The following is a 23,200-nucleotide window of genomic DNA, read 5'->3' as shown; positions in this document are numbered from 1 at the left end:
TGGTCAGGAAGAACCCAGAAGTGCCTCCAAAAACGATAGAGGGGAAGAGAAGTGAGGGGGAGAAGTGGGAGTAGACTGCTAGGAGAGGTCCAAGGAAAGTCAGGAGGAAGGAGCTGGAGCCAAGGAAAGCTACAAAGTGCAAGTATTGCTGGGATGTTTGCTGGGAGTAAGACAAATAGCATAGAGGGTTAAGAACAGACTTAAACTGCTCAGATTGTGTTGTGAAGCCTTGTATTAAAAAAGAGTCTCAATTATTTGTGTAATCACTGGGTTAAGAAATAAGCTAAGAGCCGGGCGTGGTGGCGCACGCCTTTAATCCCAGCACTCGGGAGGCAGAGTCAGGTGGATCGCTGTGAGTTCAAGGCCAGCCTGGTCTACAAAGTGAGTCCAGGATGGCCAAGGCTACACAGAGAAACCCTGTCTCGAAAAACCAAAAAAAAAGAAATAAACTAAAAGACCAAACACTCACTGTGAGTTCGAGGCCAGCCTGGTCTACAAAGTGAGTCCAGGACAGCCAAGGCTACACAGAGAAACCTGTCTCGAAAAACCAAAAAAAAAAAAAAAAAAAAAAAAAAAAAAAAAAGAAAGAAAGAAAGAAAGAAAAGAAAAACACTGATTTATAAAAATCATTTCAACAAACTGATGTGGAATCTTTTTCTCTGTTGACTAGCTTTTGTAGACCTGGAAGGTACTATTTGGACTTCTTAGAGAGACAAGCCATCAACAGTCTCAATCACCTATCAACCTTATGGACTATAATGCTGTATTAGTTACTTTTTGTTGCTGTGATAAATACCATGACTAGGGCAACGTATATGTAGAAAGAATTTATTTGGGCTTAAGGTTCCAGAGGGAGAGTCCATATGCTGAGGGAGGTATGGCAGTAGATGGGTGATGTAGAAATCTAAGAGAGTACATATTCAACCACAAACACCAAGCAGAGAGAACAAACGGGAAGCAGGATAATGCTATGACATCTTAAAGCCTCCCCCAGTGATGTACCTTCTCCAACAAGACTCTGCCTCCTAAAGGTTCCATAACTTTCCCAATCAGCATCACCAAGTGTTCAAATACCTGAGCCTATGAGAGACAATTTTTATTCAAGCCACCGCAAATGCTGACCTGCTAGACAAGACGTGCCAGAGGTACAATAGTGGTATGACTGTTATGAAAGTAACCACTCTTGGAATGAGTTTGAAGCCCACTCTATAGGAGGAAATATATGCCTGGTACTGAACTGGGTCACAAACATATAGCCGGAAAGATTATCGGTCGGGGATGGGGCATTTACTACTGTCATTTCACTGAATTGACCTGGCACCAAACTGCCGTCTAAGCATTTGTGTTTTCACCTATAGATAAATGCTACTCTCAGAGTTATTTAGAAGAAGCTTCTCTTTGCAGTGGATGTCAGTGAATGCAGACTTGTAGCCTCTTAAGATTCTGAGAATAAGTGACAGTTGAGTGCTCATCCTTAAACAGGACATGTGCCACCCCTTCTGAGGCTCAGAGAACAGTGCAGAAAAGGTAGTGGAACATTATGATAGGCAGATTTGGGCCCAGGGATCCTGCTCAAACTATGGCACCAGCCAAGGACAATACATGCAGTAAACTTCGAACCCCTACCCAGATCTAGCCAATAGACAGGACATTCTCCACAGTTGAGTGGAGAGCGAGGCCTGACTTTCACACGTACTCTGGTGCCCCATATTTGACCATGTCCCCTGGATGGGGAGGCCCAGTGGCACTCAGAGGAAGGATAGCAGGGTACCAAGAAGAGACTTGATACCCTATGAGCATATACAGGGGGAGGAAATCCCCCTCAGGGGAGGGGAGTAAGGGGAAAATGGGAGGGAGGGAGGAATGGGAGGATACAAGGGATGGGATAACCATTGAGATGTAACAAGAATAAATTAATTTTAAAAAAGAAATAAAAATAAATAAATTGACATTCTTGTTCAGACCAAAAAAAAAAAAAAGAAAGAAAGAAAAGAAAAAAAAGGGGGCTGGGAAATGCAATCTGCTGGGCACGACACTGCCATTGCAACCGTTAATTCGCAGCAGCTGGAGTTAATGCACCAAAGCTGCAGAAGCTTGAGCCTATCAACTCAGAGAGGGGCCCATGGAATCCCACGGGAGCAGGGGAAGCCCTGAGTGTGGGAAGTTCTGAGTAAATGGCAATGCCTTCCCCCCTGGGGTGAAGTTCAGAGGGATGGCAAAGCCTCTGGTCCATATAAGGATGCTGATTGTACAGAAAATGTCCTTCATAGCTCTCTCTCCCCAGATATTTATGGCCTGAAGACTGATTCCTTTCAGAGACTGCTCCTACTGAGATAAGTTAAGTCTGTAAACAAAACAAAGCAAATTTAATGGGAGAAGGGGCCTTATAGGGAGGAGAGGAGATAGGGAGTGACAGGAGTAGGAGGGAGAGGAAAAAAAAGATGAGGGTAAGAAGAATCAGAGTGCATTATATACAGGCAGCAGAGATGTCTCCCCAGTTAAGAGCACTTTCCGCTCTTCCAGAGGAACCAAGTCTAATTCCCAGAACCCGTATCAGGCAGCTCACAACTGCCTGTGACCCCAGCTCCAAGTCACCCAATATCCTCTTCTGTCCTCCATGGGCCTGTACATACACAGCACATGCACACACACACACACTCACACAGAGACCCACATATACAAAGACACACTCATGCAGACACACACAGACACACAGACACTCAGACACATACACACACATATAAAATTTAAAATCCTTTAAATTGTCAAAAAAAAAACCGAATCAATTGAAACATCTCAAGACAAGATGAATAAGAACCCTGATGGATTTAAGACATGGCTATGTCCCACTTGGGCTTTTTACAGATCATAATTTCAAAGTCCTCCCTACAGAACTTTTTCTATAGTGTGGAACTGTGAACACTGCTGGGTACATGTTGGTGCCTTAGGTGTACAATAATGGGATGGTTTCATTTTTAAAGAATCTGTATGTTTTCAAGGCAGCTGTTTCCAAGACAGCTGTTGCACTGTAATGTATGATATCTATGAGTTGACTAAAACCACCTGCATGGGGAGTGTGTAATAGGTAGAAAATTATTCAAATCAAGCAGACCAGGCCTTGCTAACATTGCAGCTGAGTTGCTTGTACACACTAGTCTCTTATGCTGGTCTCTAAGGATCATCTTTTTCCATAATGAAATATGAAGGCAAATGTTGAAAAAAAAAAAAAAGTCGTGCAGGCATATTAGCATGAGGAATAATGACAGCTCTTGGGCCAGAGGCAGTGATCTGTGTAACTGTGCTTTGCTATGAAGCAGTAGTTACCTAAAACTCAAAGGAGTTATTGAAATCCCACAGTTCATGTACAGCAGCCACCATGTGCATTTTGGGTGCAAAGGAAGATAATGCTTTTGTTTCGTTTTGTTTTGTTTCTGCTATATCTTCAACAAAATTGCTTTCCACTGGCCAAGCCAGAAAATTCCAGGTCAAAACTTACACCTTAGACAGAGCTTGGATGAAAACTCCATTTAAAATAATAGGTCACTCTTTTGTGCATTTTTATTTCATTTTATTTTCCTTATCTGTCTAATTTCTTTTTATTACATTTTAGTATTGTTAAATTTTTTTACATCTTTTGATCATATTCTTTCTCTTCCCCCAAGTCCTACCAGATCCTCCCTACCTCTCTACCTCTCTCTCTCTCTCTCTCTCTCAAAAATGGAAGCAAAATAAACCCCAACAAACCATAACAACAACAAAAATACGGAGTCTATTTTGCATTAGCTGGCTACTACTGAGGCTGAGACCTGTCCTGGAGTGCTTAATATACCCACTGTCACTCCTCTGGAGAAAACTGATTTTCCCTCTCTCAGCAAGTACTAATTTTAAATAGTTTCTTGCTTATGGTTGAGACTTCATGCCCATTTCCCCTCCTCTGGGCTGAAATTTTTTCTGGCTTGAATTTCTGGAGGTCCCTGGCATGCTGTCTCGGTCTTCATGAGTTCATAGCATCATCCCTGTTGTGGAAGACACTGTTGGGAACTCTACTGGGCCTTGCTGTGGGCAAAAGGCTATTTAATGATGGGAAGGGCAGATCTGAGAGCTTTGATCTTGGCAAAGCAATATCCTTTTACGAAAAGTCAGCCTGATCTCTGTGGGCAGAGTCTGGATGTGTAAGCACTGAAGGGATAGAGGCCAAACCGCTCAGCATCTGCTTCCTTGTGAGCATCTCAGTTTGAAGAAGATACAGAGGATGAGGATGTATAAAAGAAGACATCTTCAGTATAGTCATTAGGAAATGTATGTAAGCATATAAAAAATTTAAATTATACAAAATGAAATATTTCTGATCAATAAACTCTTTCGGTAAATTTGAGTTCCTCTGAGGCCAGTTTGCAAGGATTTTGTTAATCAAATAGACTTTGAGAGTGTTGTTTCCTTGTAATCCTTCAAAACCTGAAAGCAAATATTATTCTTGTCATTTTAAAAATTATTTTATTTCAATTTTATTTGAAGGTGGGTAGTATTATTTTGTCTCTGTGCTTTTCACATTTTGCATCAACTTTTTTGAGTTTGTATGTGGGCTGAAAATAAATGCCTACAGCAACAGTTCCTGTTTCTGAGTAACAATTTTGCTACTGTTCTTCTTTTCCTGCTTGTGAAAATTTTAAAATATTTCAATGCTTTTGCATTGTATATCTCTTTCTTATTTTATAAGCTTTTTATTTGCACAACTTTTTATTAGTCTCTGATATTATATTTATACCTATGATTTTGTGTCAAAATTGAAGGTATAAATGTTACTCCAGTTTCTACTTGGAAACACTTGATGAAATTTTTAACCTTGTGTGGCATGTTTTAAGCTTTGTAAGCCATTTATGTTTGTGTTTGTTGATAAGTGAATGTATTTCAAAATTTAGGGAGTGATTTATCATTCTTTTCTATTGTAAATCTAACTTCTATAATAAGTTAATTATCCCTATCCTGTTTAGAAGGGGTCTTACAAAGTCCCTTCACACAGCAGTTACTTTTCTTCTGTGGTGAGAACATTTAATGTGAGAGTTACTCTCATAACAGTGTTTAAATGTACAATAGACTGTTGGTAATTAAAAGTGCAACACTACACAGTGGATCTCTTTTTTTTTTTTTTTTTTTTTTTTTGCTTTTTCGAGACAGGGTCTCTCTGTGTAGCCTTGGCCATCCTGGACTCACTTTGTAGACCAGGCTGGCCTCGAACTCACAGTGGATCTCTTAAAAAAAAGTATTCCTGTTCCCCTGAGGAACCATACCCACCCTCAGCCAACTACTGTTTTACTCTCTGCTTCAATTTGACTATCTTACAATCCACATAGAAGTGGAATCATATTGTATCTGTCTTATAATCAAATGACTACCCTTAGTATAATGTCAAGTTTCATCCATGTTGTCACACTTTTCAGTACTTTTGCTATTTGAGACATGCAGGTGTCAATTCATGATCTTCCTGCCAAGCCTCCACAGTGCTAAGATTACAGCTATATGTAGTGTGTGTGTGTGTGTGTGTGTGTGTGTGTGTGTGTGTGTGTGTGTGTGTCTGTCTGTCTGTCTGTCCGTCCGTCCGTCTGTCCATTTGTCTGGTGCTTAGAAGTAAGCCCAGGGCCTCACGTATCTGAAGCATACGCTTTACCACTACATGTCCCCAGGCTTTCAATATTTTTGAAATAGATCTGAAGCAGCCCCATATCCCACATCTTGGATTAAAGCAAAAACATTCACATAACATAACTGGAGTTTTTAAGAAACTGGAATTCTCCCTACAGGAGTAATCTCTAGATTTCTTGGATCAGTGGATTAAAAACCTATTTAAAATACATACGGACTGGATGTTGTAAATATAATTCTTACTCAATAGTTCTCATAATTTTCTTATTATATATAGTTCATTAAATATAGAGGAAAAAAACATTTTTTGAACTAAAAGGAGGACATGTAGTCAGAATGTGGAGGTTGGACTTCCCTGTAGGAACCCGATGCCCTTGATCAGCAGGAAGTAGTCCAAAGAGGTCTACACCCCTTCTTCCCCTAACCTTCTTTCTTGCCTGCCTAGTATTGGAGGATTGGAAGGGATTGGGGTGGAGAAAGGTGGTAGATATAAGAACCCAATAAGGGGGCTGGGCGGTGGTGGCACACACCTTTAATCCCAGCACTCCGGAGGCAGAGGCCGGCCGATCACTGTCAGTTCGAGCCCAGCCTGGTCTACAAAGTGAGTCCAGGACAGCCAAGGCTACACAGAGAAATCCTGTCTCAGAAAAACCAAAAAGAAGAAGAAGGAAAAAAAAAAAAAAGAACCCAGTAAGATAGGCCAAAAAGTATGCCTACAGGCATTGAAATGCATGAAGTTACTAAGGAACATGCCTCATGATGATTCGTAACATTTCTAGGGTCGCTTTTCCGAGCTGCCGCCGAAATGACTGAAGTGGAGTAGAAGAAGAAGCGGACCTTCCACAAGTTCACCTATCACAGCGTGGACGTGGACCAACTGCTGGACATGTCCTATGAGCAGCTGATGTAGCTAGCTGTACAGCGCCCTCCTGAACCGTGGAAGCGGCACTCACTTTTCAAGCACCTGAGAAAGGCCAAGAAGGAGGGTCCATCCATGGAGAAGCCGGAGATGGTGAAGACCCACCTGAGGGACACGGTCATCCTGCCTGAGCTGGTGGTGGGCAGCATGGTGGGCATGTACAACAGCAAGACCTTCAGCCAGGTGGAGATCAAACCAGAGATGATCGGCCACTACCTGAGGGAGTTCTCCATCACCTACCAGCCCGTGAAGGATGGCCAGCCGCCCTGGTATTGGTGCCACCCACTCCTGCTTCATCTCCCTCAAATAACAGCGGCCAATAAAGACTCGTGTTCAGTCAAAACAAAACAAAACAAAAAAAACATTTACAGGGTCAGAGAGTGTACCTCTTTCTTTAGGTTTGTTTGTTTGTTTGTTTGTTTGTTTGTTTTTTAATTAACATAAAAGGTATTAGGTCAAAATTCATTCTATTGATTCTTCTTTACCTTGCCCTCATCTCCCTCTCCTCCTTGGCACTCTTCTGCCCTTTTAACTGTAAAGAAAAATGAAACTTGCAGGAAAATGGATGGATCTGGAAAATATATTAACCCAGTAACACAGACATATAAATTCTAGCTTTTAATGTTTATATAGATATGTGTGGGGTGAGAGTATGTATAGGCTATGAAACTGGAGAGGGGACTGGCTGCAAGGGGGAAGACATGTTAAGAAAAGAGTGAGCAACAAAACATACATTTAATTTTTTTGGAGACACTTCCCTACCATTGTCCATAGATGCTATACCATTCTCAGCATAGAAGAGTCTTAATGATTTTCCCATCCCTGATAATGACCTCATCAGGGGTGAGGTGATATTTCAGTGTAGATTTGATTTGCATTGCCCTAATGATTAATGATATTGACCACGTTAATTTATTTATTTTTCTTGTTAACAAATGATTTTATTTATTTTTTTATGTATATGAATGTATCTGCATGTACATCTGCACACCAGAAGAGAACATTAGAAGGTATGCTGTGAGCCACCATGTAGTTTCTGGGAATTGAACTCAGGACCTCTGGAAGAGCAGTCAGTGCTCTTAGCCGCTGAGGCATCTATCCAGCTCCCCCTTAACTTATTTTTAATCATTATATACAGTATTACATGTAATTGCAACACTTTCAAGTGCTGTTTTTACTGATTCTCCTTCCCTTGCTTCTGCTTCAAATATATGCTGGTCATTTTGTGTCTTCTTTTGGAAAATGTCTATTCAAGCAAGTTCTTTGCCTAATTTTGAAACCAGCTATCAGGTCTTTATTGTTTTACTGTTGAGTCTTGTGAGTGTTTTAAGATTTTGTACATTAGCCTCTTCTTTGATACAAGCTTTCCAAAGATGTCTTCCTTTCTACATGTTGATTTTTCATTCTGTCCACTGATTCTTTTGCTGTGAAGAAACTTTCCCCTCAGTAACTTTTTATGTTTGAATTAACTGTTACAAAATCATGAGTTGAGCTGTTCATACTACAAAGATTATGACACACTTTTATCACCCATCAGTATGGCTTAATCTCTTTTTATTTTATGTTATTTGTCTTTCCTTTTTTTGTTGTTTTGTTTTTTGAGACAGGGTTTCTCTGTGTAGCCTTAGCTGTCCTAGACTCACTTTGTAGACCAGGCTGGCCTCAAACTCACAGCGATCTGCCTGCTTCTCTCAAGTGCTGGGATGAAAGGTGTGGGCCACTAGGCCCAGCTTCTTGTCTTTCCTTTTTGATTTGCGCGCGCACGCGTGCGCACGTGTACGTGCGTGTGTGTGTGTGTGTGTGTGTGTGTGTGAGAGAGAGAGAGAGAGAGAGAGAGAGAGAGAGAGACAAACAGACAGACAGACAGACAGACAGACAGATAGACAGAGACAGAGAGAATATCTTGCTACATAACCAATATAACCGAGGCTTGCCTCAAACCACAATTCTCCTACCTCCACTTCTAAAATATTGGGCTTACAGACGTGCACCAACACACTCAGCTCCTTTGTTTTCTCTGTTATATCATTCATTTGTAGTCTCATTGCTCTGTCTCCACCACAGACAAGCATGGTGTATGCAATATGGTCCCCATATATTTTCTGCTTTAAAAACACACCCAACAGGTTTCACAACTTACTATTATACTCTTTTCTCAGAATATATATTTTCAAATGTTAGTTTCTTTCTCCGAAATATTCTCTCACTCTATAAAGGCTTGTTGTATTTTTGATTGTCTTTATCGCTTCCATCAGTTCAGGTTTTGTTAAGCATAATGCTTTTCAGTCCAGTGATATTATATTGCTACAATTTGCTTTGCTTCAGAATTGAAGCTTTTATCTAATTGGACCTGTTTTGCATTATGAAAGACTGGTTTCAGTGTTTCAGGGTCAGGGATGCAAGCCACTTTCTGGACAGGGACTAATAATTGGTTGCAGACTCTGTAATTGGCTTGATAAACATCTCTCCGAATCATTTACAGTGTGCTATCCTTTATGAGAGAGGCTAGAAAGCCAAAGGCTCTATTACTTCTCTGAAACAAGAAAATATATGTAATTTAGGTTCTGCTAATCAGATATACTCAAGTGAAAATTACCTTTCAACATGCAGTCAAGGGAGGAGAAAGGTAGCAGCAGGAGAGCCTTTCATTGTGCTACTGTGGTTTTGAAACAACAGACATCATGATGCCAGCTTCCACCTCTCTGGATCACAGCGGAGGTAGTATGCGCCTCAAGCCAAAAACTGTTACAGAAGATTCCTAATCCCAGGGTTTAGGTTTAGATTATTTGATCCCGCACACAGCTGACAGGAGAGAAACACCCTGCCCTTATGTTAAATGCATATGGCTTTATAATGTCTACAGTAATTTGTTATGTGCAGCTGAAATTTGCTATATGTGCTGATCAAAATAAAGTCTTTATAGAGCGCAACTTAGTGTACCTTCTAACTACTCCCTCTTATTTTGAAGAACTCTCATTAATGCCTATCAGGTGTACCATATTTTTCAGACCATAAGACACACTTTTTCCCTCTAAAAGTGGTGGTGGTGGGAAATTTGGGTGTGCCTTATGGTCCGATTGCTGTTTTTTACTGTTTTTCTTGTTTTGCTGCTCTAAAAACTGGGTGTGTCTTATAGTCCGAAAAATACAGTATATCTTTTTTGCAGGATCCACAAACCACAGGTGAAAGGAAGTGAGTAAATTCTATGCTAATGGAGAAACTCCTTTCTCTGAGAATTTGAGTCCCTTACTCTCAATGAAATTTGATTTAATCACACATAGGATCTTTCCTATCAGAATAAATTGATCTAGTGGAAACATGCCTCACTGGTATTGGATCTAAAAGAAAACAACAACAGAGGGAAAAGTAGAACATATAGATCAACATTAATGAGACATTGAAAGAGCAAGAACAGTAAGCCACAAAGCTCTGAGAGCAGGTTAAAGAGATCCTCCCAGCTGGTTGGGCCATCTGAAACTGTAAGGTGCTGAAGAACATTCAGCCTGTAAGTCCTCTTCAGAGTGAGGAGCTTACAGTCTGCTTTGCTTGCGTTTTCTGGTTTGCTTGCATTTTCACCCCACTCCTGCTCCATGGACAGTGACCCATCATTCAGAGAATGTGCAATGCACACTCCTGGGCAAAATGCATGTACATGCAACACTTCCAGGTATTAGATAGAGACCTGTTGGAGTATAAGCATCATGGGCAACCCAAAGGGAAGTATGCAGAGGATGGTAGGCCATATAGATGAGGCCCAACTACAGAAACAGCAGCTCCCTGAATGTGCTCCTATTCAGCCCTTCTTCGTCTCTACATCAAATCATCCTGGCTGCTTTTCAACGTCTCATTCTTCTATTTTATAAGCCTTCTTTGTCCAGAATAGTACTCCTGTTTCACATATGCTTTGAGTTTTCTACCTTTGGGTTGCATTTCTAGGCTTTCGTCAACCATGTGTCCATACTAAATATTTTCCAACCCCAAACTTCCTAAGCAGCCTCCCACTGGGGCCTAGTATTGGACCACCTATGCCCTTTCCTGGAACTTTGGCAGAACTTTGTAGGGGTCAAACTGAGAACTTGGTAAAGAAGTCCTCCACCATCAGCCCAGGAATTGTTTCTACAAGGTTTCACTTTGTATTATTATTAGGTTTTTAAAATCAGCAAAGTAGCAGATTTCATTATGATGTTCTCATATTTATTGATCCTTCATTTTATGGATCTTCTTCTCCCACTCTTTTCTCCCACTTGCCTGCCCCCCTCCTCTTGGTCTCCTTCTTCCACCAGTAGAGGGGGAAATGCCTACTTTTCTAAAATGTGTTTCATAGTTAGAAAGTTTGGAGGAGCAAAATCCAAGATTATGAAATAAGTATGAAATTAATAACCGGTTAGGAAAATCTTTGATACTTCCCTATCAGGTAACAAATGCACTATGTATTATAGCAGATAAATCATGACACAACTCAAAAAAAAAGCCTGCCAGTGATAGTGCATGCCTTTAATCCCAGCACTCAGGACATAGAAGCAGCTGGATTTCTGAGTTCTGGGCCAGCCTGGTCTATAGAGCAAGTTCCAGGACATCCAGGACTACATATATAAACCCTGTTTCATTCTCATCAAAATACCCACACAATTCTTTACCAACCCTGAAAGACCAATTCTCAACTTCCTATGGAAAAACAAAAACAAAAACATACTCAGGTAATCAAGTTTATTCCTTCTCAAGTCTCTGATGGAGTTGAAAACCACGTAGCTTTGTTTTACATTGAAGCTTAGTTGGTTAGGGGTTAAGATGTTTTTAAGTGTAGATAGGTGTTTTAAGTTGATAATGACAAGATGTGATGGAGATTGATTTACATTCAGAATTTTAGACACACCAAGATAGGAAAGCTGTTTTCTTCAAGGCTGTCAAATACAAATAGCCAAAACACTAAGAATGTAACATTTATATAATTCCTGATTGTGTCATGGTTCTTCTTGCTATAGGTAGTCTATTATATATGTGTGTGTGATTAATATAAATATATATGTAAAAATAGAACCCATTTAATTAAAAATAAATAAATAAAATTTCCAGTTTTGCTGTGTTAGAGAGAGAGAGAGAGGGAAAGAGAGAGAGAGAGAGAGAGAGAGAGAGAGAGAGAGAGAGAGAGAGAGAGAGAGAGGCTCTGCTTCAAAAAAAATCAAGAAAAAAATGACACAACTTTACTGGGATAAAACAATAGAAGGCTACTTCCTGCCCCATAACGACCAAAATAATATTCTTGTCTGCTAGTGAATGCCTCACTTTATATAAACCACCTCAGTGTTTTCCTCCATGTATAAGGTGGAGAGAAAAACAGACCATTAAGACAGAACAACTAATTTTTTGATCATGTTGTAATTCTAGTGCTCCACTAGTCACCTGAATGGGAAGAGTAGGGTAAGCATCAATAACCACAATTTGTTGCTAAGCACCTGCTCCTAGCAACCATCCCCACCGTAGAAATGGCAAATGAATCTTAGATGAGACTCAGCCATCCCAGATACACCACTCTTCTCTCTCAAATAAATAATGTCCAAATGAACCAAAGCTAGAAAGATCTTATCAAAGATCAGATCTTATCAAAAGGCAATATTTCCTCAAAATAAATTAGAAACATATTCTTTTACTGTCTGAATATTGGCTCAGAATGTAAAACTGGTCTTTAGAAGTTTTAATATTTCAATGTGTTTGAAAAAAATAGCACTCTCACTTTTAGCCAACACTGAAATAGTCATAAATGCTTAAAGGTTTAAAAGCAAACAAAATTGAAAATTTCTGCATTCCCTCTTGATTTTAGAAATGTTCAAATATTTGGAAGATGGTGGTATTTGAGTCCTGCCATTCATATGTGGAAATCCCTACTCCTCGTGTGGTGTTAGAAGGTAGAGCCTTTGGGAAGTAATTCATTAGGTCAGGATAACTTCCTGATTAGGACAGGCATGGTGGCGCACACCTGTAATCCCAGCACTCGGGAGGCAGAGGCAGGAGGATCTCTGTGAATTCTAGGCCAGCCTGGTCTACAAAGTGAGTCCAGGACAGCCAAGGCTACACACATACAAACTCTGTCTGAAAAAGCAAAACCAAAAACTAAAAAACAAAAACAAAACCTTCCTGACTGGACTCAGTGAATGTGCTCATCAGGGTTCTTGGGAGGATCAAAACTGAAAGAAGACATGTATGTTAAAAGAGGGTTATTAGATTGGCTTGTGCCATATGGTCTGGGTAGTCCTGTAGTCTGGCAATGGCGGCAATCATAGTTCTCACACTGCAGAAGGTGAGAGGGGATAGCTGCCCAATCCATGCGTGGGGTTGGATGTCTCTCCAAAGTCCAGATCTGTGTGCGGAAGGCCTTGAGTGTTCATAGATCGTGGACTCTGATGTCAGCAAAACATGGCCCTGGCAGTGACAATAGCAGTGGCAGCCACAGGGTAGACAAACTTCCTGATAAGGTAGTTGAACTTGCCAGCAGGACACAAAGGAAAACCAGCAAAAAAAGCAACAGCTTTCCCTTCAACATCTTCCTAGCTGAGCTGCCCCTAGAATGTGCCACTCACATTTAAAGGGCGATTTTCCACTTCCGGTAACCTAATCAAGAAAATCACTCACAAGTGTACCCAGAGATCTGCCTTTTAGTTGATGCCAGTCAGACAGACAACCAAGGCTAACCAAGGTTTACCAAGGTTTTTAGAGACAGGGTACCTCTGGTGTAGCCTTAGCTGTCCTGGACTCACTTTGTAGACCAGGCTGGCCTCGAACTCACAGCGATCCACCTGCCTCTGCCTACCGAGTGCTGGGATTTTAAAGCCATCAATAAACTAAAAAGTGAGCCATCAGCACACAGGAGATTTGATGGAACCTAGATCTAAGACTGCCTAGCTTCTGAGAATGTGCTAAAGGAGATGTTTGTTGTTAAAAACCAGACTGTGGCGATTTGTTACAGCAGAGCAAACAGAGTAGTAACTGGTACTTTAAAAAAGTATTGAGTCTGCACTTATAATTGGACACTAGCCCAAGGGGCAGGTCCCATGAAAGTCTTCACTTACCAGGAAAGTGGGACAGAGGGGAGAACATCCTATTGGGACTCTAGGTGAGGAAAAATATAGGGGATAGGGAAATAGATGAATCCAGAGGGTCCTAGAAACCTACAAGAAGAGCACTATGATGGGTGGATCTGGACCCAGGGCTTCTGCTCGATCTAAGGCACCAACCAAGGACAATACATGTAGTCATCATCAAACCCCTACCCAGATCTAGCCAAGGGACAGGACATTCTCCACAGTTAAGTGGAGACTGGGGACTGACTTTCACACAATCTCTGGTGCCCCATATTTGGCCATGTCCCCTTGATGGGGAGGCCCAATGGCACTCAGAGGAACGATAGCAGGCTACCAAGAAGAGACTTGATAATTGATAAGTTAGCATCATATTCAGGGGGAGGAGGTCCCCCTCAGTCACAGTCAGAGGGAAGGGGAATGGGGTGAAAGCAGGAGGGAGGGAGGAATGGGAGGATGCATGGGATGGGATAGCAAATGAGATGTAATATGAATTATTTTATTTTTCAATAAAAATGTGTTTAAAAAAGTATTGAGTCTGGCGTTCGGTTTTGTTTAGGCAAAAGTTACATTTATACTTGCTTCTAAACTCTTCTGGATCTGGCAAGACTATTCACTCACTCTGCCCACAGGGGTCTGACTCTTCTGAACAGCATCACTAGGGAGCATGAACTCCGGTTGTCCTTCTTGGCAGTCAGTATGGGGGTGTGTTCTAGGAGACTTGGGGCTTTTATCAGAGAAAACTCCATTCGGGTCCTTCCCATGCCTCTCTAGCCTATACTCCTGCAGCCAGGCTCAGTAAATACGCTCCGCCCTGACTTAACTGGTAGTGATGAATGCTACATGTTTTATTCTTTCTTTCTGTCTGTCTGTCTGTTAGTCTGTCTTTCTGTTTGTTTTTGGTTTTCAAGACAAGGTTTCTCTGTGCAGCCCTGGCTGTCCTGGAACTCACTACCAGGCTGGCCTTGAACTCACAGAGATCCACCTGCCTCTGCCTCCCTGAGTTCAGGGATCAAAGGCATGGGCCCCCATACCACAGCCCCCCGCCCCCCCCCCCCCACACACACACCGGCTGAATGCTAGATCTTTTCCATGTACCACAGCTCTTTAATTCACACAAGAGTGTGTCTTCTTCTGGACCTCCAAGATCTTGTCATGGATAATCCATTCCCACCAGCCACATGGCTATTACAGGGCTGCATGAACACTTCCCAGGGGAACTGCCCAAGCAGAATTTACCTAAAAAGTCCTCAAACATTATTTCTTCTCTCAAGTATTCCTTCCCCATGCCCAGTGATCAGATCACCCTCTTCTTCATTATCCAAACCATTTCTCAAAGAGCTTTCTGGCTTCCACCCTGCCTGCACTCAGGTAGCCCACCCAGTTCCTCAAAATCCCTCTATTAGCTCTTGCTAGGACATTTCAACCTCTTCCCCTTCTTCCTGTCTACGTGTGTGCTCTACCCACTACTGAACACTCTCTTCAGAACTTGGACCATTAATTTTATTGAAGTTGATGACCTTGCACTAAGCCTCCCCCCAGCAAAACAAAGAAGAAAAGGTTTAGACCTCTGTTAATTGAGCTTAGTCCTCTCACAAAGCCACACTGCATTAGATATGATTTCTCAACAGAAACATCATAGAATTTCATCAGCTCCTTTGTAGGAGCACCGCTGTGTTTGGGGGAGTCTATCTGTAGAAGTCATTAAGCTAGACATCCTCAGATGGACAGTAGAGAGGAGAGGAAACACACAGTATGGATCAAATGAAATGTAAAATACATATGACGTATGTTTGCTGAGAGCTGGCCAGGCTGCCTCTCCTTCCTGCACTGCCTGACACGTAAAACTGATCAGCCCATGCATGGGAATTGACATGTGCACATGTATGGGAATTGGCATGTGCACACGTGTTTACTTCAGCTTTCGGAATCCCACAGTTACCCCGGAGTTCCAGTAGATAAAACAACTTTAGGATGGGACACATTTAATTGCTTTCTTACTTGATTGATTAATTAATCAATATGGTGCTAGGGATCAAAGCCAGCTCTGGTGTATGTTAAGCAAGTTGTATGCAAAGTAAGAACGCTCTATCACTGAACCTCTGTAGCCTTAATTTTTAAAGTGGTTCATTGTAAAAAAAACTGGTCTCTATCTGATATAAAGCTAGAGCCTTGGATACTGGAGCAATGACTCAGCTGTTAAGAACACGCACTGCTCTTGCGGAGGATCCAAGTTATCATGCCAGCACCCATGTTGGGCGGCTCATAAGCATCTATAGGATCCAGTTCCAGAGGGGTCTGATGCTGTCTTCTGGCCTCCCTGGGCACCTGCATTCGTGTGTACATACCCCAACATGGACACACACATAATTGAAAAAAATATTAAAGAAGATGGCTTTGGAAGAAGACACTGTCTTAAGTAGAATTCTTTTTCCCCTAGGTAACTTCTAGCTATTGCATCTCCTCTGGAGCTCTCAAAGGTCGTGGACTTCGAATCCCTGGACCAAACAAGCACAGGAGCCAGCATGAGGGAACCCACTAGGGTTGCACAACAGATATTTCCTTGGCCACACTCTTTCCAGTTGACAGCCAAAAAGCATTCCTAAGAACCAGCTCTCCCCAGGATGCCATAAAAACAGATTTCTGGAAATGTCCACAAATGAGAAAAAAAAATCTAGTAAAACTGCCTCTAGGAAATAGCTTAGTTCTGAGATGAGGTAGGTTCCAAAGGGCTGTTAAGAGGTTGATGTAAGCAACTCTTTCCAACTCCACATTGCATTCAGTGGTATCATTGGTAGCTTGGCTTGGGCCTTTGTGGGAAATTTACACCATGAAAATAGGCAACTAATAAAAATCATGATTTTCTTCCTAAGGGTGGACACCTACTACTATCAAAAGAAAAAGAAAAAGAAAAGAAAAAGAGCCAGGCAGGGTGGTGGCACATACCTTTAATCCCAGCAGAGGGAAGTTGATCTCTGAGTTTGAGGCCAGCCTGGTCTACAAAGTAAGTTCCAGGACAGCCAGAGAAATCCTGTCTTGAAAAAACAGAGAGAGAGAGAAAGAGAGAGAGAGAGAGAGAGAGAGAGAGAGAGAAAGAAGAAGAAGAAGAAGAAGAAGAAGAAGAAGAAGAAGAAGAAGAAGAAGAAGAAGAAGAAGGAGAAGAAGGAGGAGGAGGAGGAAAGACAAAGACAGAGACACAGAGAGAGACAGAGACACAGAGACAGAGAGACAGACAGAGACACAGAGAGATGGAAGGAGGAAGGGAAGGAGGAAGAGAGAGAGGGAGGGAGGGAGGGAGGAAGGAGGAGAGACCTACTATGCCTATTGATATTTTCCATTTGCACCATCCATACTTACCTGCTTTGAATCACAATAACCCCATCCCCACCCCTCAGCCCTCATAGCTCACTTTATAAATTTCTATTTTACTCTACAAATTTACAGTAGGCCCACTCATACTGTAGAAAGTGGAAAGTGGGTTACAACTGTACAAATTAAATCCAAACTACATCGGATGATTTTAATATAGAACAAAGGAAGTTCCACATCATGCTCCGTTGCGGTTCTCAGGATTGGTCAAAGTTACTGAAAACCTACTGGGTACAGACGCTTAAAGTGAATTTTCTCTGCCATGTTTTGCAGCCACTCTAGGACCTTGTGACTCAAGGTTCTAAGTGAAGGGCTAAAGGAAACACTAGAGCAGAGCAGACTCTGAAACCTAAACCCCACAGTTGTAATCATTTCACTGCTGTTATCAATGTGTCTATCAGGCATCATGCTAATAAACAGGGCTGTGTGGGAAGACAGAAAGAGCTTGGGGACCGCTGTCCTCCCTTGCCCAGCCCCAGTCTCATTATGCTTCAGACAGCGTGTGGCGAGAGTGCTGAGAAAAAAAAAAAAGCCAGCTGACGCGTGGGATTGCCAAGCAACAGCTTATGAAACGAATTCAAACCATGGCAACCAAACACTGCAGACCCAGCAATAGCTTCATTTCATTTACCAGAGTGAGAGGAGGGCTTTATCAACAACAGAGGAGATAAATGAGATGACTACTGGCTCCGCAAGAGCACCAAATTGTCATCGTCACCATTGCCACCATTATTTTCCAGCACACAATATCAAATTATCTACAAAAATTATTCAAATTAGGCTCCACATTATGTGTTATAGAAACTCTAGTGTACACACATTCTGGGGCAGGGGGAGTATCCACTACCCTAGATATCACCTGATTACTCTTTCTTTAATAGAGGTATTCATTTGTAGGAGGAAGAGGGATAATGCACGAATATGTCCTATTTAAAAATCAACTTCCGTAGAGAGCACTGTTTAATTCATTCTTGATAATAATGCCATTTTTCTGGGTATTTTTTCCATGCCGTAGGCAAGAAAAGTATGATGTGGGGATTGAAAATGTATTTTCATAGGGCGCACAGCTAATAAAACACAAACATTGATGCTTTCCTGCTACACCGTCTTTAGGTATCAGAACGGTCTGATAATCATGATACACTCCACCACCTCTCCCTTAAAAATTGTGCCCACAAAACACCATTCCGTACATTACTGTTCGCTTGCTGTCAGAGGGACTCATTTTGCCCTGGTGTGCATCAGTGGCCTTTTAGCCATGATAGACGGTGCTCCTGGATCATTTTTCATTTCTCTAGCAGTCATGGGAAATGTCCCCGGAATTCAGAGTGGTGTTAAGTTAGGAGTCACAAAGTATCAGTAGTGCTAGGAAGAGAGATTGCACATCATTGAGTTAAGAATTTTAATCTGTCCTGATTTCAGTGCCTCAACATTCAATCTTGACATTTTTTCTTTACTCACTGTGTTGACCAGGCTCTCTTTCACCAAAACCGGAAGACCCTGATATCTCACATGGTGGACAGCTGACCCTAGAGCAAATGGTTCTAACTCTAGGTATGTTGAGGCATTCTGTCAATTAGTAATGTAGGCACAGCCTTTCTTCCAGGAGAACCCTTAGCTATTTTAACAATGGGAAGAGTAGAGTGTTCATTTGAAAGCCACCATCAAGGCAGCAGAGTGTTTCACTCAGAGCCCCTAAATCATTTTGCTGAGGACTCTAGACAGACTCACTCTTTGTGAACACAGCACACGCCACTGGCTTCCCATGGTTTCCACACCATCACTGATGCTGGCCTTTCCCGAACACCACAGATTAACTTTTTTCTCTCAATCTCAAATCCCAGAGGAAAAGATAACTAAGTGGAAATTAAGAATCCCCAGGACACACTATTGTGATATTTGGAGATGAAAAAAGAACGCAAATCCAATTTAGGGAGAGAGAGAAGGAGGGAAGGAGGGGGTAGATTCTCTTTAATGCTTCAATGGAGTCTGAAATGCTGATCGAAGTCCTTTAGCCTTCCATGTCATCAATATCCCTGTCTCCCTATAAACTCTCTCTTCTGTATAGAACCTCTATATTGTCTGGGATGGCTGCAAGTCCCTTTTGCAGGACACATATACTTTTATGCTTCTGCATAGGGCATTATTTCTCTGAATTCGAAAGTCCTAAGATCCTACAATTAAATACAAACTTGCAGTTCTATTTTCCAAATTGTCTTGTGTAACTCAAAACTTGGGGTCTCCAACTCTATTTGAGTTTCTGCTGAAATATACTGAGCTGGGCGCCTTAGACCTTTTGCGACTGTCGCAGGGCCAGGGGTAAAAGGACAAGCTGGAGGTGGAAGTGGTAAACAAAGGTTAATAATTCACAATATCACGCTTTCATAAGATGAAAGAGAAATAAGTTTGCCATGAAGAGATAAGAGTTCAAGAAACAGCAAGGCAGCCAGTAGCAGTGGCGCCACCAATAATCTGAGTATTTGGGAGGCTGAGACATGAAGTTAGCCTGGGTTACCTAGCAAGACCCAGTCTCAAAAGGCAGAAAAGGGAAAGGAATGAGGAGGGCCTTAGAGTGGTCTTCTGATCCTTCTCTTATTCCTCCTCTGAAAGGAAGCTCCATGTAGAAATAAGGAATTCTAGTCTTGGTTTTACAGATGTTGTAGCTGCCAGCACACTAGCCATTCTGATCGGAAAGGGAGTATCCTGCATGTGCCTTATATACATTCGTTTAAATCTACAGAACAGTGAGATTATACTTGGAAATATTAAAGGAGACAAAAATTACAAAAATAGTTTGTTCATGGTACACAGCTAAGAATTTTTAGTAGACTATATTTTCTACCACTCCTCTCCTAATCATCATCATGACGTACCAATTCCTTAACCTTATCTCCTAGCAAGATTTTGAAGGGAGAATAGACAGCCCTGCCCAGTCCCAAAGTTAGAGTGTGTATGCCATGCTGGAATATGGCATATAAAATGTCTTTGTGGAAAACAAAAACAAACAAATAAACAAAAAACCGGACACGGTGGCACAGGCCTATAATCCCAACACTCGGGAAGGCAGAGGCAGGCAGATCTTTGTGAGTTGGAGGCCAGCCTGGTCTACAAAGTGAGTTCAGGACAGCCAAGATAGCATAGAGAAACCCTGTCTTGAAAAAGAGTATCAACAACAACAAGATGTTTCTGTGGCCTGAGCCTGGGTCCAAGGATGTATTAAGTCAACATATAACAAGCATAAGAAGAGCTACAGGCTATCGTGACAGAGTACTACTCATCCTTCGCGACAGCATCTTTGTTTCCATATGCAAAGATATTCAGAAGAGTTCCCACAACTGCCTCAAGACAGTTACCTTTTGAAATATGCCCTTTCAGCATGGCATATGGAAAATGTCGCACTTGTCTTGCCCCTCCCCCCAACTCAAAGCTGTTCTCATCTCAATCCCCAGAACCTCTTACTTCCCATGGCCAGGTGGACTTGGAAGATGTCATTGAGGGTATAGGATCTGAGATGGAAGAATTACCCCAGCTCACCTGGGTGGGCCCAATCTAACCACATGAATTCATAAAGGTGGGAGACCCATTCCCAGTGAGACTAGAGTGACATGACCTGAGAACACTCAACGTATTGTTCTGGTTTTGAATTGGAAGATGGAGTCACAAGGGCTGTGGTGTCTTCTAGAAGCTGGGAATGGCAGTCGGTTTGTTGACAAGGAAATAGACTTCTAGTCTATAATCCCAAAAGTATTGAATTCTGACAAACAGTCTAAGTAAGCAGGAACTTGATTCCGAGTATCTCAGAATGGACCATGGCCCTGTCAACACCTGCATTTTAACCCAAGCTTACCTTTCTGACCTTCTGAACTCTAAGATGACAGAGCTGTAGAGTTTAAGCCTCTGGGTTTGGGGTAATTGAAAATAGTTTGGTTTGGTTAAGATAGGTTTGGTTTGGTTTGTGCTTTTAAAGACAAGGTATCATAGTTCAGGCAGGCCTTAGATTCATAGCCCTCCTGACTCAGCTGCCTAGATTCTGGGGTTAGAAGCCCATGTTTGGGACAGAGTGTTAAAGCAGGGATTAAAACGGAATATGGCACTTGACATGCTCTCTAAATGATAAGGTGGCTCAATGCGCCTAACCAATTTGTACAAACCATGTAGCCTACGATGCTTGCTTTCTTGTGAGAGCCTGGACTTTGGTATGTGATAGGCAGTGGGTGTTTAGTAAGCATTCCCCAGGAAGAACCTAGGGCTCTAAGTAAGCTTTCTTGGGTAAAATGTATCACCTAAGTGGTGTGCATTTCATTTCTAAGATGAGAGTACATAGGAAGCCTGTGCGTAGATTTCTCCAGACCCTAAGTATCCCCCTCCCCACTTTTGTCTTATTGGACATCCTTTTCCTACAGGAAACCTTAGCTTTGAGTGCAATGATATAATGAGTCCCATGAGTCCTTCCAGCAAATGCACTGAATATGTGGGCTGTCTTGAGTCCCCTAAAATCATGAGATCACAGGCCGCAATTTCAAGTGACTAGTAACTTCCAAATTTGTTACAGTATATAATATCTGAAGGAGACTTTATGTTCCATATCTCACTTGGGGTTAGTGACAGAGACATGAGGTCCAAGCATGATTGGTTTCCTTGTTGCTAAGCACCAGTGATTTTTTTTTTCCCCAGAACAGGAACAGGGTGCAAACAGGAAGTGCTGTGTTCCACTAAAGCAGAGGCACACTGGCTCCCTCTAGTGGTCATTCAACAATCACAGACAGCTAGAGATAGACACTTGCTCAAATGTCAAGGCTGCAGCAGCCTCAGCCATCCTTCTGGATATAAAGTTCAATGCCAAAAGTATTTCAGACGCAGCAATACCGATGTTTCATCTCTTCCTCCTCGAAATATGCCATGAGTGCTGAAGAAAACATCTGGCTGCTCAGAACAATCAGAATGGAGACACAAATGTGGGGGAAAGTCGTCTCCTGAAGAAAAGGGAGTCTTAAGGCCTAGGGAAAACTGTAGATCAAAAGAGTGGAGCTGCGTCTGATTTCCATTATTGAACAAGACACCCAAAAATAATATCCCTTAGGGGCTGGGTGTGGTGGCAAACGCCTTTATTCCCAGCACTCGGGAGGCAGAGGCATGCAGATCGCTGTGAGTTTGAGGTCAGCCTGATCTACAAAGCAAGCCCAAGACAGCCAAGGCTACACAGAGAGACCCTGCCTCAAAAACAAACAAACAAATAAAAAACCCTTAGGCTTCTCTTGAGATGAGGGAGCCTGAAATGTCAGTAAAAATTTACAACTTCAAGACAGTGACCAGCTTAGTTTCCTCATGAGGCACTGAGCTAGTTGCTATGCAACACAACAGTAAATTAGACAGCATGACCCATACTCCAGTGGAGACACCAATCAAAAAAAAAAAATCCCTCCCGCTTGTTAACATCTTGTTTACCCAGAAAATAACCTACATGTAATCAGACCAACATTTATGCAGATCTAGATTCCCAGGTATATCTGGGCCATATCTAGAACCTACTGTTGGAAGAGCGGGACCTGGGACAAGGCAGAACTCTGAAGTGCTCAGGGTTCCGTGTATGAGGACAAAATGTTGCCATTCCCTGCCCTACCTAGCCTTTTCTGAATAGTCCTTGTAAATGTTCAGGATTCCTTGCATGGATAGTCCTGCCTCCCTCCCTCAGATGGAAACCAGGACTTAGCCTAGGGTAAAGGCTACGCCCTAGTAGGTCCTAACTGATCAGACATTCTTCACAGAAACTGGTAACAACAACTGGCTGGTAGGAGCCAAGCCCCATGGATGTGATAGAGCATAGCCAAGAGACAACAAAAAATTCCAAAGGAAAGGTAAGGTTTATTTATTTTATTTTGTATGTTTGAGTGTTTTGCTCAAGTGTATTTCTGTGCGCAGACACACCACCAGTTGTTTCAGCGTCCTTAAGGAACAAAGTAGACAGACAGATAATAGAAATGATAAGTGTGTGTGTGTGTGTGTGTGTGTGTGTGTGTGTGTGTGCGCGCGCGCACGCATAATACCTATTAGGGAGCTCAAAGAAACCTGCAACTGGCTAGAAAATCTGGTCTGGAGGCTAAGTAGTAGAAAACACGTGATCCCTCCTCTTCTCCACATGGGCGTTGCTGTAGCTGAGTTCAGAACTATGCCCCTAGGACATCCACAATATCTCCTTGGG

General features: G+C 42.1%; 1 pseudogene; it reads left to right on the top strand.

Moving 5' to 3' along the window:
* The first annotated feature begins 6,445 nt into the window (after positions 1–6,445).
* Positions 6,446–6,869, top strand: LOC127185765 (40S ribosomal protein S15-like; annotated as a pseudogene).
* Positions 6,870–23,200: the final 16,331 nt, after the last annotated feature.

The sequence above is a fragment of the Acomys russatus genome, chromosome X (assembly GCF_903995435.1).
Source record: "Acomys russatus chromosome X, mAcoRus1.1, whole genome shotgun sequence".
In the NCBI taxonomy this organism is placed as follows: domain Eukaryota; kingdom Metazoa; phylum Chordata; class Mammalia; order Rodentia; family Muridae; genus Acomys; species Acomys russatus.
The sequence above is the reverse complement of the archived record's forward strand: the minus strand, read 5'-3'. Positions and strand labels throughout refer to the sequence as shown.